Genomic DNA, 13581 nt, shown 5'->3' on the forward strand with positions numbered 1-13581 from the left:
GGTCATTCTGTCTAATAAAAATTGAAACAGACGACTGACAAACAGAAAAGGGCCACCACTTTTTTCGTATTCTAGGGGTCTTCAAACGTCGCGAAAACATGAAAATGGCAAGTCATCCGATGGACTCGATTACTGTTCTTCCTTAACTTAGACTCAGGAAGTCATCGTATATCAACTTGGATTGGTGCACTGTAAAACTAAAAATAACAGTATGTATTGTATTCCCAAAATTTTTTGGAAAAATGGAGTGAAACGTTCTTAATTTAATCAATACCATAAATTGACACTTTCATTAATTTTTTTGAGCCACCTGTATAAGCAAATCTAAAAAATACAATGTAATGATACAAGTAAAAACTAATCATATTTTGCACATTTAGTAGACTTAGGAATTTAAGTCGTTACTATGGAAATTTGTAATTTAGCACCTTTAAATTTCACAAATTTTTGCAAGAATAATAGGAGCACAATCAGTTTTATCTTCGCAAATACTAGGCCCGCCCACCCGCCCTCTATTTTCCCACAGGATATGTCATTTGCCAAAATCAGTCTTATCTTACCAAGTACTAGGCCCGCCCACCCGCCCTCTATTTTCTCAGAGGATGTCATTTGCCAAAATCAGTCTTATCATACCAAGTACTAGGCCCGCCCACCCGCCCTCTATTTTCTCAGAGGGTATGTCATTTGCCAAAATCAGTCTTATCTTACCAAGTACTAGGCCCACCCACCCGCCCTCTATTTTCTCAAAGGATATGTCATTTGCCAAAATAAGACTTATGTTAACAAGTACTAGCCCCGCCCACCCGCCCTTCGTTTTCTGAAAAGGTAGTACTTGCTAGCATTTGCTCAGATAAGACTGATTTTGGCAAACGCCATACTTCCTGAGAAAATAGAGGGCGGGTGGGCGGGGCTAGCATTTATTCAGATAAGACTGATTTTGGCAAACGCCATACCCTCCGAAAAAACAGAGGGCGGGTGGGCGGGGCAAGTACTTGCTAAGATAAGACTGATTTTGGCAAATTCCATGTCCTCAGAGAAAATACAGGGTGGGTGGGCGGGGCTAGCACTTGCTAAGATAAGACTGATTGTGCCCCTAACTAATAGGACCTAACCTGTTAAAAAGAGAAAAAAGAACGCTAATCGTATTTTTTTTGTTGCACTATTTGCTAAAAAAGTGCATTTCTTATTTCAAAACAAAAAAGAACAGGTGGGTGGGCGGGGCTAACTTTACTTTTTGTTAGAGTCTTTCAAAAGCAAGCAATAGCCCCGCCCACCTACCCCCTCTTCATTCCAGTGGGTACTCTAAATATTGTTTAGTTCTATCTTGGCAAGTGATAGCCCCGCACACCCGCCCTCTATTTTTTTATAGGGTGTTATCTGCAAAAATCAATATTTTCTTAGCAGGTACTGGCCGCGCCCAGCATATTCTTATTTTAACGATTTTATATCTGTTTCAGACCACATAAAATGAATTAGTAAAATGAAGGCAGGGTTAGTGGGCGGAGTTAAAAGTAAAGCTGTAAAGTGGCAAGAAACTAATAGGACCTAGACTGTCAAAAAGAGAAAAAAGAACGCTAATCGTATTTTTTTGTTACACTATTTGCTAAAAAAATGCATTTCTTATTTCAGAACAAAAAAGTACGGGTGGGTGGGCGGGGCTAACTTTACTTTTTGTTATTCTAGTGACTACTCGTAATACTGTTAATTATTCTCTTCTTCTGGAAAATTACGAGGGCGAGTGGGCGGGGCTAAGATAAGACTGATTTTGGCAAATGCCCTACCCTCTAAGAAAATAAAGGGAGGCTGGGTGGGGCTAGAGTTGCTAAGATAAGACTGATTTTGCCTCTATTAAACTTGGAAAAACTTGTTAAATTTAAAAGATATTAAATTGCATATTTCCATAGTAACGAGTTAAATTCCTAAATCTGATTGGATACTTATTTTTTAACAACTCAGTCATTAATTTTTCTGAGACACCCTGTAAAAGCAAGTTTAAAGAACATTAATTATATCTTAAAAATAAATCACAAATGTAGATATTTTGTACATTTTAGATAGGATTCAGATTTGAGATGACGTCATCAATTTTTTGGAGGGGACAAGCAAATATACTTTGATTAAAAATGTCTTATGCTTACCATAAATTTAAAACATCTGGAAGATTTCAAAGCATTCGGTTTTGCCGATTCAAAATTAAATTGCAAAATGTTTTAATTTTTTAAAAAAATCTCAGATATGACTTCTGCGTCCCGAAATCTACAAGAAAATGTATTTTGTGAAATTTCGAAAATTTTGTTGAAAATTGGTCGAAAATTGAAGTATTTTGCATATTTTTGAATGTTTCAAAGGACGATTCTGGAAAAACCAATGGAGTTATCCAAGAAATGAAAGCGGATATGACTTCTGCGGCGCGAAATCTACAAGAAAATGTATTTAGTGAAATTTCGAAAATTTTGTTGAAAATTAGTCGAAAATTGGGGTATTTTGCATATTTTTGAATGTTTCAAAGGACGATTATGGAAAAACCATTGGAGTTATCAAAGAAATGAAAGCGGATATGACTTCTGCGACCCGAAATCTACAAGAAAATGAATTTTGTAAAATTTCGAAAATTTTGTAAAATTTCGAAAATTTTGTTGAAAATTGGTCGAAAATTGGGGTTTTTGCATATTTTTGAATGTTTCAAAGGACGATTCTGGAAAAACCAATGGAGTTATCGAAGAAATGAAAGCGGATATGACTTCTGCGACCCGAAATCTACAAGAAAATGAATTTTGTAAAATTTCGAAAATTTTGTTGAAAATTGGTCGAAAATTGGGGTATTTTGCATATTTTTGAATGTTTCAAAGGACGATTCTGGAAAAACCAATGGAGTTATCGAAGAAATGAAAGCGGATATGACTTCTGCGGCCCGAAATTTACAAGAAAATGTATTTAGTGAAATTTCGAAAATTTTGTTGAAAATTGGTCGAAAATTGGGGTATTTTGCATATTTTTGAATGGTTCAAAGGACGATTCTGGAAAAACCAATGGAGTTATCGAAGAAATGAAAGCGGATATGACTTCTGCGGCGCAAAATCTACAAGAAAATGTATTTAGTGAAATTTCGGAAATTTTGTTGAAAATTGGTCGAAAATTGGGGTATTTTGCGTATTTTTGAATGTTTCAAAGGACGATTCTGGAAAAACCAATTGAGTTAGCGAAGAAATGAAAGCGGATATGACGTCTGCGGCCCGAAATCAACAAGAAAGTGTATTGAGTGAAATTTCGAAAATTTTGTTGAAAATTGGTCGAAAGTTGGGCGGATTTTACATATTTGTATACATTTTAAAGGACGATTCTGGAAGAACCATAGGAGTTATCGAAGAAATGAAAGCGGATATGACTTCTGCGGCCCGAAATCTACAAGAAAATGTATTTAGTGAAATTTCGAAAATTTTGTTGAAAATTGGTCGAAAATTGGGGTATTTTGCATATTTTTTAAATGTTTGAAACGACGATTCTGGAAAAACCAATGGAGTTATCGAATAAATGAAAGCGGGTATGAGTTCTGAGGCCAGAAATGTACCAGAATATGTATTTTGTAAAATTTCGAAAATTTTGTTGAAAATTGGTCGGAAATTGGGGTATTTTGCATATTTTTGAATGTTTCAAAGGACGATTCTGGAAAAAGCAATGGAGTTATTGAAGAAATGAAAGCGGATATGACTTCTGCGGCCCGAAATCTACAAGAAAATGTATTTAGTGAAATTTCGAAAATTTTGTTGAAAATTAGTCGAAAATTGGGGTATTTTGCAAATTTTTGAATGTTTCAAAGGACGATTCTGGAAAAACCGATGGAGTTATCGAAGAAATGAAAGCGGATATCACTTCTGCGGCCCGAAATCTACAAGAAAATGTATTAAGTGAAATTTCGAAAATTTTGTTGAGCATTGGTCGAAAATTGGGGTATTTTGCATATTTTGAATGTTTGAAAAGACGATTCTGGAAAAACCATTGGAGTTATCGAAGAAATGAAAGCGGATATGACTTCTGCGGCCCGAAATTGACAAGAAAATGCATAAAAAAAAAACTCAACTCGGCCTGATAAACTGCACGTGTAGGATTATATGATTTTAAACAATTTAAAACCCATTAACTACAAGATATTCCTAATACAAATACAAAACTTGACAACAATCGGCCTAGTACTTTCGGAGATTATCTGTCTAATAAAAATCCTTGACAGCAGACAGATGGACAGACAGACGGACAGACAGACAAAATCGAAATAACTACCTCTAATTTCCCGCGAAAACTGAAAATACGGTAAAGTAGCAAAAAAAAAAGATTCCCTTACATTTTCGCGCCTAAATTTTCGACGTTAACACCCGACAATTTAACACTAATTTCTAAAGAAAGCGATCTCTTTATTACTCATCAACTCTCGACACAACAATACAAAGAAACCTCATCTTTCCAATTAAGCCTGAATTGAAAAATAGCAAGTCCAAGCGACTCCTAGATCACCATACTAAGCAGTTCAAAATCCGTAACGTATGTCCACCCGTTAAATAAAACTAGGACAAATCCAACCAAAGTCAGTCTGGATAAGAGAAAATCCGCAAATCCTCTGGAAGCCTAATTTAAATAAAGCAGCCATCTTTTTAAGCAGTCTGTTTGCGTAAAAATGCATTCACTTATCTACCATTCATCCAATTGAAATTCGAAGTGTCTTTAAGTCAAGGTCGTACTTTTTATTCCTCGCATGCGAAGTCGCGCCATTATGCATTCGCAAATGCGTTATTATCTGTTACAAACTCGCTAGACCATTGTAACCAATTAACAACGAGTATAATTTAAAGGTCGTTGGCTTGGATATCACGTTATTGTAACGTCTTGATTGCGACTATTAAAATCGTGATCGGAGCTCATCCCAAAATCCTCGGACGTCCGGAAAGTGGCTCAAGGAGAACCGAAAAGTGTCGGAATTTTCCTCGCACTCGCGTTAATTGAAACTTAAGTAAATCCGTCGTGTTTATTGCTCGCAGTTACCATTCGGTTAATATTGCGAGTGTATCCATTCTTATCGCGAATTCCACTATGCATATTAAAGTTCCTAATTAATTTCGTTATCTGCTTCGTCAGCCGGCGAGTTATATTAAAAATTTCGAACGTGTGCCTTTTCAAAATAGAACGCCCATCAATCTTGCTCAATCAATTAAAAATCGTCCGATAAACAGTTATCCGCACCGGGAGATTAGGTAAATAAAGGCACCAATCAACACTTCAATTGACAGAAAACCCGATAACGACACGCCTTTTCACTCTATTTATAAAAGCAAACACAACTTTATGAATCCGACATGGATGGGTGAATTTTTTCGGACGTCTATTGTGCGAGCGAGGAAACCGGGGCGACCATACGTGAAGAATTCGGCCCTGTTACGGCGAATGTCGCCAATTTGACGCAGAATGTTGGCGAAGAATTGATTGGGGATGGAAATTACCGCAGAAAATTCTGACCTGAATAACAAGGCTTCTTTGCCTACGACTAGATGCTTATTTACTTCGGAATCGCATTTTTACAGGACCCTTTATCATTATTATTGGGACAATCGCGTTCGAAATCGATAGCCTGATAGTGTTCACCTCCAAACAATTAACTTTCTAATAAGTGCAAATGTGCAGTCAGCGAGCGTTTTATTAAAGTATTTGGAAAATTCGATTTAATTTTTATTTTTATCGTAAGAGCATGTTTGAGTGAATTGTGGTTCATTATTCTAGATATCTCAATTTTTTCCTGGAAGCGGATCGAGATCGATCTGAAACTGTTTCTCTATTGCCCGGAACAACTTTCGTTCAGTTGTCAGTAAACGGAGGAACCAGAGGGAGAAAAATTTTTTACTTCATTTCAAATTATATAAAATCTAAACCCGATTTCCAGATGGTTCCATCCGCCCATGGAAATAATTCTATCAGCAACAGAATGAATCGATTCTATTTACATTATACAGAGATGGAATTCTAACTGTTCACCGTAGCACATTTTGCATATTTTCAGGAAACTCCCACGTGTTTTCTCATCCCGTTTCACTAATATTCCTGGGAAACTAATGTCAGTACGCTATAATAAATTACGCAATGAAAATCAAAAAGTGAAGTTCCTTCAGGACTTCCGAAAATCCTTCCCATCCAGTTTCACCTGAAAACTTTTACTCCTACTTTTTAAATGATATTCAAGGGCGTTGTAATAACTATACTTTCGATCGAAATTTTTCTACGCCATGAGGGAAAAATTACAAAAAAGCGTAGCCACAATTAAAAAAAATCCTACATAAGCTTCATTCAATAAATTCTTCATCGTATGACTTGTTTCCTGCAGTTGGTAGTTGTAAAAGAAAAACCGCAAAATAAAAATTCATTTTAGCTATTTTTAGCCGATTACACAGAGAGTCCCATATTACACTTAAACTTAATGTACACAGTAATTATTATAACATATCATATTTGTCATTGCTCTTGTGAAACGATTACGATAAGATTAAATACCGAAACGAAAGTTATGGACTTTAAAACTGAAGATTCCATTCTCCATTTAACGACGACAACAAAATAAATTGAGTCGTTAATTTTTTGCATCACCCTGTATAAGTAAATGCAGTAAATTCAAAAATGTGCGGTATACTTTATTGAACGATAAAAAAAGCGAAATAAGAATGAGAAACGACACTGCAAAGAAAACTCAGGCGGCAGACCTTTGTGCAGGTGGCTGCCTGGCTGCAAGTCATAAATTAGTGCAACGACCGGAAGTTTTTACAATCTCGAGATCATATTTGTCAACAAATGGTCAGTCGAAAACTTTTTATTTTCCGTTACATTTAGGCCACAAGGAGTCCCTTAACATCACAAGCATATCCGTATAAATCGTATCTGCACAAATACGGCATTGTAAATATTTACAGCACATTATCAACGAGAATAGTGCTATCTGAGCAATATGCGTAGTGTTTAAAATGTTGATGTTTATACATCGGAAGAATGTCACGTAGACCTTTGGTTGATTTGAATGAGTCTGTCGCCTCAAAACAGATGACTAAAATTATTCATAAGCTAATTATTCATAAGAACAAAATATTCTGAATGTTATAATTATAATTCTTACCTTATCATTATTTTATTGTTATAAAGACGAGCGTATTCTCACATTTTCGAGAAAATGGGCTGGCTTGATCAAGATCAAATTAAGTAGTACTTTCTAAGATATAACTGTCATATTTTGCACGTTTTGGGTAATTTAACACCTTTAAATTTCACAGGTTTATACAAGACTAATAGGGGCAAAATTAGTTTTATCTTAACAAATACTATTTGCCGAAATAAGTCTTATCTTAGCAAGTACTAGCCTCGCCCACCCACCCTTTACTTTCTTAAAGGATATGTCATTTGCCAAAATCAGTCCTATCTTACCAAGCACTAGCCCCACCCACCCGCCCCCTATTTTCTTAGAGGATATGTGATTTGCCAAAATGAGACGTATGTTAGCAAGTACTAGCCCCGCCCATCCGTCCTTTATTTTCTCAGAAGGTAATGCTTGCTAGTACTTGCTCAGATAAGACTGATTTTGCAAACGCCATACCATCTGAGAAAATAGAGGGCGGGGCTAGTACTTGCTACGATAAGACTGATTTTGGCAAATGATATACTCTCGAAGGAAACAGAGGGCGGGTGGGCGGGGCTAGTACTTGCTAAGATAAGACTGATTTTGGCAAATGATATACTCTTGAAGGAAACAGAGAGCGGGTGGGTGGGGTTAGTCCTTGCTAAGATATTTTTTTTGCGCCACCTGTACAAGCAAATCTAAAAAATATGAATGTAATGATAAACCACAAGTGAAAACTCATCATATTTTGCACATTTTGTGTAATTTAACACCTTTAAATTTCACAAGTTTTTACAAGATCAGTAGGGGCAAAATCAGTTTTATTTTAACAAATACTTGCCCCCCCCCACCCCCTGTTTTCCCAGCAGATATATAATTTGCCGAAACAAGTCTTCTCTTAGCAAGTATTAGCCCCGCCCACCCGCCCCTATTTTCTCACAGGATATGTCAACTGCCAAAATAAGACATGTGTTAGCAAATACTAACCCCGCCCACTCGCCCTTTTTTTCTCAGGGGGTACTGCTTGCTAGTACTTGCTCAGATAAGACTGATTTTGGCAAACGCCATACCCTATGAGAAAATAGAGGGCGGGTGGGTGGGGCTAGTACTTGCTAGGTTAAGACTGATTTTGGCAGATGATATATTCTTTAAGAAAACAGGGGGCGGGTGGGCGGGGCTAGTACTTGCTAAGATAAAACTGATTTTGGTAAATGATATACTCTTAAGAAAATAAAGGGCGCGTGGGCGGGGTTAGTCCTTGCTAAGATAGTTTTACGCCATCTGTATAAGAAAATCTAAAAAATATTAATGCATTGATAAACCACAAGTAAAAACTCATCATATTTTGCACGTTTTGGGTAATTTAACAGCTTTAAACTTCACAAGTTTTTACAAGATCAATAGGGGCAAAATCAGTTTTATCTTAACAAATACTAGATCCGCCCACCCGCCCTCTATTTTCCCAGAAGATATATCATTTGCCGAAACAGGTCTTACCTTAGCAAGTACTAGCCCCGCCCACCCGCCCCCTATCTTCTCAGAGGAAATGTCAACTGTCAAAATAAGACTTGTGTTAGCAAGTACTGGCCCCGCCCGCCCGCCCTTTATTTGCTCAGAAGGTAGTGCTTGCTAGTACTTGCTCAGATAAGACTGATTTTGGCAAATGCCATACCCTATGAGAAAATAGAGGGCGGGTAGGTACTTGCTAGGTTAAGACTGTTTTTGGCAGATGATATATTCTTTAAAGAAACAGAGGGCGGGTGGGCGGGGCTAGTACTTGCTAAGATAAAACTGATTTTGGTAAATGATATACTCTTAAGAAAATAAAGGGCGCATGGGCGGGGTTAGTCCTTGCTAAGATAATTTTTTGCGCCACCTGTATAAACAAATCTAAAAAATATTAATGCAGTGATAAACCACAAGTAAAAACTCATCATATTTTGCACGTTTTGGGTAATTTAACACCTTTAATTTTCACGAGTTTTTACAAGATTAATAGGAGCAAAATCAGTTTTATCTTAACAAATATTAGGCCCGCCCACCCGCCCCCTATTATCCCAGAGGATATATCATTTGTCGAAATAAGTCTTATCTTAGCAACGACTAATCCCGCCCACCCGCCCCCTATTTTCTCAGAGGATATGTCAACTGCCAAAATAAGACATGTGTTAGCAAGTACTAGCCCCGCCCACCCGCCCTTTATTTTCTCAGAAGGTAGTGCTTGCTAGTACTTGCTCAGATAAGACTGATTTTGGCAAACGCCATACCCTCGGACAAATAGAGGGCGGGTGGGCGGGGCTAGTATTTGCTCAGATAAGACTGATTTTGGCAGATGATATATTCTTTAATGAAACAGAGGGCGGGTGGGCGGGGCCAGTACTTGCTAAGTTAAGACTGATTTTGGCAGATGATATATACTTCAAGGAAACAGAGGGCAGGTGGGCGGGGCTAGTACTTGCTAAGGTAAAACTGATTTTGGTAAATGATATACTCTTTAAGAAAATAGAGGGCGGGGGGCGGGGTTAGTCCTTGCTAAGATATTTTTTTTGCGCCACCTGTATAAACAAATCTAAAAAATATGAATCCAATGATAAACCACAAGTAAAAACTCATCATATTTTTCACGTTTTGGGCAATTTAACACCTTTAAATTTCACAAGTTTTTACAAGATTAATAGGGACAAAATCAGTTTTATCTTAACAAATATTAGGCCCGCCCACCCGCCCCCTGTTTTCTCAGAGGATATGTTTATAGCCCCGAGAAATACATAGTTGTACGATTGGAGCAAATGCAGTTAGTAACGCAAAAAAGTCCCCTGGTTTGGAACCAAATTTTGTCAGCAGAGAGTTGACAGTACGTAAATGGTTGTAACGTGGTCGTGACGTGCACGTTGTTCTTGTTTAAAGTCGCTGTATTAGTGGTTCAACAGTGTTTTAATTTAATATTAGGGTTCGGTCTTGAGAGAACTGTATGTCAGTGTAGTGGAATTAAAAAAAAATTGTAAACCAGAATTTTTTTTGCTATAAAGGCAAGTGATGCAAAATTTCACAAAAAAATGTATATAGTGGTTATTCAATGAGTAAAAAATTGTATAAACAAATTTTGTGTTCGATTTAAAATTGTCAATTAATAAAATTAATTACTAAATATGATTTTACTGATTAAATTTTATATTCCATTAATATTATTTGTCTAATCAACACATTTTTTGAATTTTATTCAAATTAAAAATCAAAATTTTGTGCATAAACTACAAAGTTTAAATCCAACATAAAACCATTTTAAATTTCACGGTCTGTCAAATGGTGTTAGTAATTTTTGTTTTTGTTAAGTTTACGCCAGGTTTGCTCCACGGTGACTATACTATGTGTTTTCTAGGGGCTATAGATATTTCAATTGCCAAAATAAGGCATATGTTAGCAGTACTAGCCCCGCCCACCCGCCCTTTATTTTCTCAGAAGGTAGTGCTTGCTAGTACTTGCTCAGATAAGACTGATTTTGGCAAACGTCATACTTTCTGAGAAAATAGAGGGCGGGTGGGCGGGGCTAGTACTTGCTAAGATGAGACTGATTTTAACAATAAAAGTAACGATTAGCGCGTTTTTTACTTTTTCACATCCTAGATTCTATAATTAGTTTCCATTCCCACTCGACAGACGTACATAATTTATTATTGAAATAATAAATTGACTGATTCATTAATCTTTTTGAGTCACCCTGTATAAACAAATCTAAAAAATATTAATGCAATGATAAATTACAAGTATAGTCTGATCATATTTTGCACATTTTTGAAAGAATTTATTGGGCAAAATTTTTAGAACATTTTTTTGGGTTGATAAACAGATACATTTTGATTAAAAATTTAGCAAAGTATTCGGTTTTCTTGTTCCTAATTAAATCAATAAAATAAATTGCAAGTACAGACTCATCATATTCTGTACAATTTAGATGGGATTTATTCGACAAAGTTTGAGCTGACGTCATCAATTTTTTAGGGGAAATGAGCAAAAAGTTGTTTTATGATTTACATGTTTTTTAAAAAATCTGGACGGTTTGGGTATAAACTCAACACGGAGTCAAAAACTACATGTGTGGGACTATGTTATTTTATACAATTAAAAACCCATTTACTATGCACAATTTTGAAGTGACGTCATCACATTATTGGTGGCGATGATTACACAAATTTTGGTTAGCGTTTTACCATCTACATGATATTCGTAATATAAATACAAAATCAGGATGGCAGACAGACAGACAGACGGAAACGGGAGTCGTTAAAAAGTTTCGCAGCAACGTGCAAACCACCGCTCGAGTTACTTGACGTCAACACTTCACTGTTATCGAATTCCCTGTATGCGATCATATAATAAGAGTGCGCAATGCAATTATGTCTTATCAGCGCACTTATTATTGGCAAGTTCCAATTTTATTTTTAAATTTTCATACTTTTCAACATTTGCATAAAGTCTCTATTGTTACCTTATAACCATTTATTCCCACGAGATACAATTTAATTCTGGGTATAAATGTTAAGAGTGTCGGTCTAAGTTTAAAACTTTCTCTCCCAGAAACAAATCTATTCATTCTCCTTATCACTAGTCAGTTTCACTATCCTCTCTCAAATTTTTTTGGCACTCCTGGTTTTCCCATTTTCAGTTTTCGTTTTATCACATTGGTACTTCCCCATTTATGAAATGCTTTTACTTTTTTATCTTATCTGAACAAGTATTAATTACTAACAGGGATGCATTATTGACCCCATACCACTTCATTGTGGATACTTGTATTATTGACACAATTGTACAAAATCATGTTTCCTTAATGACATATTCTAACAATTATATATATAGTCGCTACACACAAACATACTCCACCCACCGATTGTCATGGCCATAATGATTTTTATCAAAACGAATGGTACCTAATTAAAAACGTATTATAGATTTCAAAGTGAAAACAATATAATAATTTCACCAAATCTTTCAATAAATTGCTGCAGTTGCGATAAAATCCGAATTTAATAAATGTGATAGAGGCCCTAATTTTTTTATTTATTATTGTTTCAACTAACGCGATATATAAAAGACGCGACATCGGCTACATAGAGGCTGCTCCGAATGAGCCGCAGCATTCCACCACTGACATTTGCGACCTTGATGCAGTAACCTAATTTGTGGGCGTGGCAAAAGTAAACTCAAGGCCGCTGATAGTAATTCAAAAACAACCTACTAAAATATTTAAATAAATAGTTTTGCATAGTCAAGGCACGCGTTATCGGCGCACTTACGAAAAATTCGTCCATCGGATGTTTGAACGTTCTTGCTTGGAGTACTCCAACGGTCACTTAACGAAAATGCACTCACCTCGTCCCGCATTTTTCGCCCTTCTAACCATTTTAAATTTGTCGTTTTTCGTGCGGTTGGCACTAACGACGGATATCCGGCCGAGAATTTTCAAATGTCAGTCATGCAGCTCCGATTCTCAAACGTCTATGCAAATTGATTATGTGAGTGACAACACAATTGACAAAACGTTCTAATAAAAGCCCAGATCGAACTCGAGCGCGCTCCACAAACCCGCGACGTCGACGCCGATTTTCCGAAAATCGCGATTCAGTGTCGCTGCCAACATGCAAAGCGCAAATATTTGTTTGAAAAGCGGCGTAAACACTATGTGGAAAACGGGTCCAGCGGGAGACTCCTACAGGTGCCCGAAAACGTCCTTCACAGGTAGTTCACTTACCTACCCTAAGAGTAGGCGGCACTCCGAACATAACCGGATTCCGAAACACTCGTTCACACACGTTTTTAATAACAGGGAATATGGAAGTTGGGTTGGGAAAACGTCAGCGGATACTCACCTGGGTCAGGTAAAACAAAAAACGATCAGCTCGAACTGACTGCCGAACGTGGAGCGAACATGCACAAGAAGTGTCCGACGGGTTCCAACCACGTAGCGGACGATAAATAAAAAATTAAAAATTTACCACACAACTCAACTCAACAACAGCCACCAATGTCACTAAACTATTCCGACTCGACGGACGGGATAGTTGGCGCGCCTGCCGCTACGGCGACACTGATCGACCCACAAACGCTCCACCTGCAAAAAAGGTGTGCGTCTAGGATAAGATTTTTCGTTTCAGTTTCCGATTTTGTAATGTATTGGAAAGAAATAGAATATTTTGGGCAACCTGTGTAAGATTACACATTTAAATCATAGATTAATAGAGATGCGACATACAAGCTCATTTTGCAAAACCACCCTTATTGACATTGGAGTCCTCAACCGCCAAATTTAAATATTCGATGCCAATAAAAAAACTTGATTCACTACAACTTGTGGCCTGAGAACTTGTTCGATTTACAGACAAGAGCGCGCTCAGGCCAATGTCGACTCTAAGCGATCAGAAGCGATTTGGTTGGTTTAGACT

General features: G+C 36.9%; 1 protein-coding gene across 1 annotated transcript in view; it reads right to left on the reverse strand.

Annotated features, from left to right (window-relative positions):
* The window catches only part of LOC135125000 (protein kinase C and casein kinase substrate in neurons protein 1), a 34071-nt gene extending 20893 nt beyond the window's left edge, over positions 1-13178 (reverse strand). The window contains exon 1 of the mRNA XM_064050271.1: positions 13009-13178. The gene's annotated coding sequence lies outside the window, so the exon portion shown is untranslated. The remainder of the gene's footprint in view (positions 1-13008) is intronic.
* Between the last annotated feature and the right edge of the window lie 403 nt (positions 13179-13581).

The sequence above is a fragment of the Zophobas morio genome, unplaced genomic scaffold, assembly GCF_036711695.1.
Source record: "Zophobas morio isolate AGI-343-1 ecotype UQ-CSIRO unplaced genomic scaffold, CSIRO_AGI_Zmor_V1 ptg000002l, whole genome shotgun sequence".
In the NCBI taxonomy this organism is placed as follows: Eukaryota; Metazoa; Arthropoda; class Insecta; order Coleoptera; family Tenebrionidae; genus Zophobas; species Zophobas morio.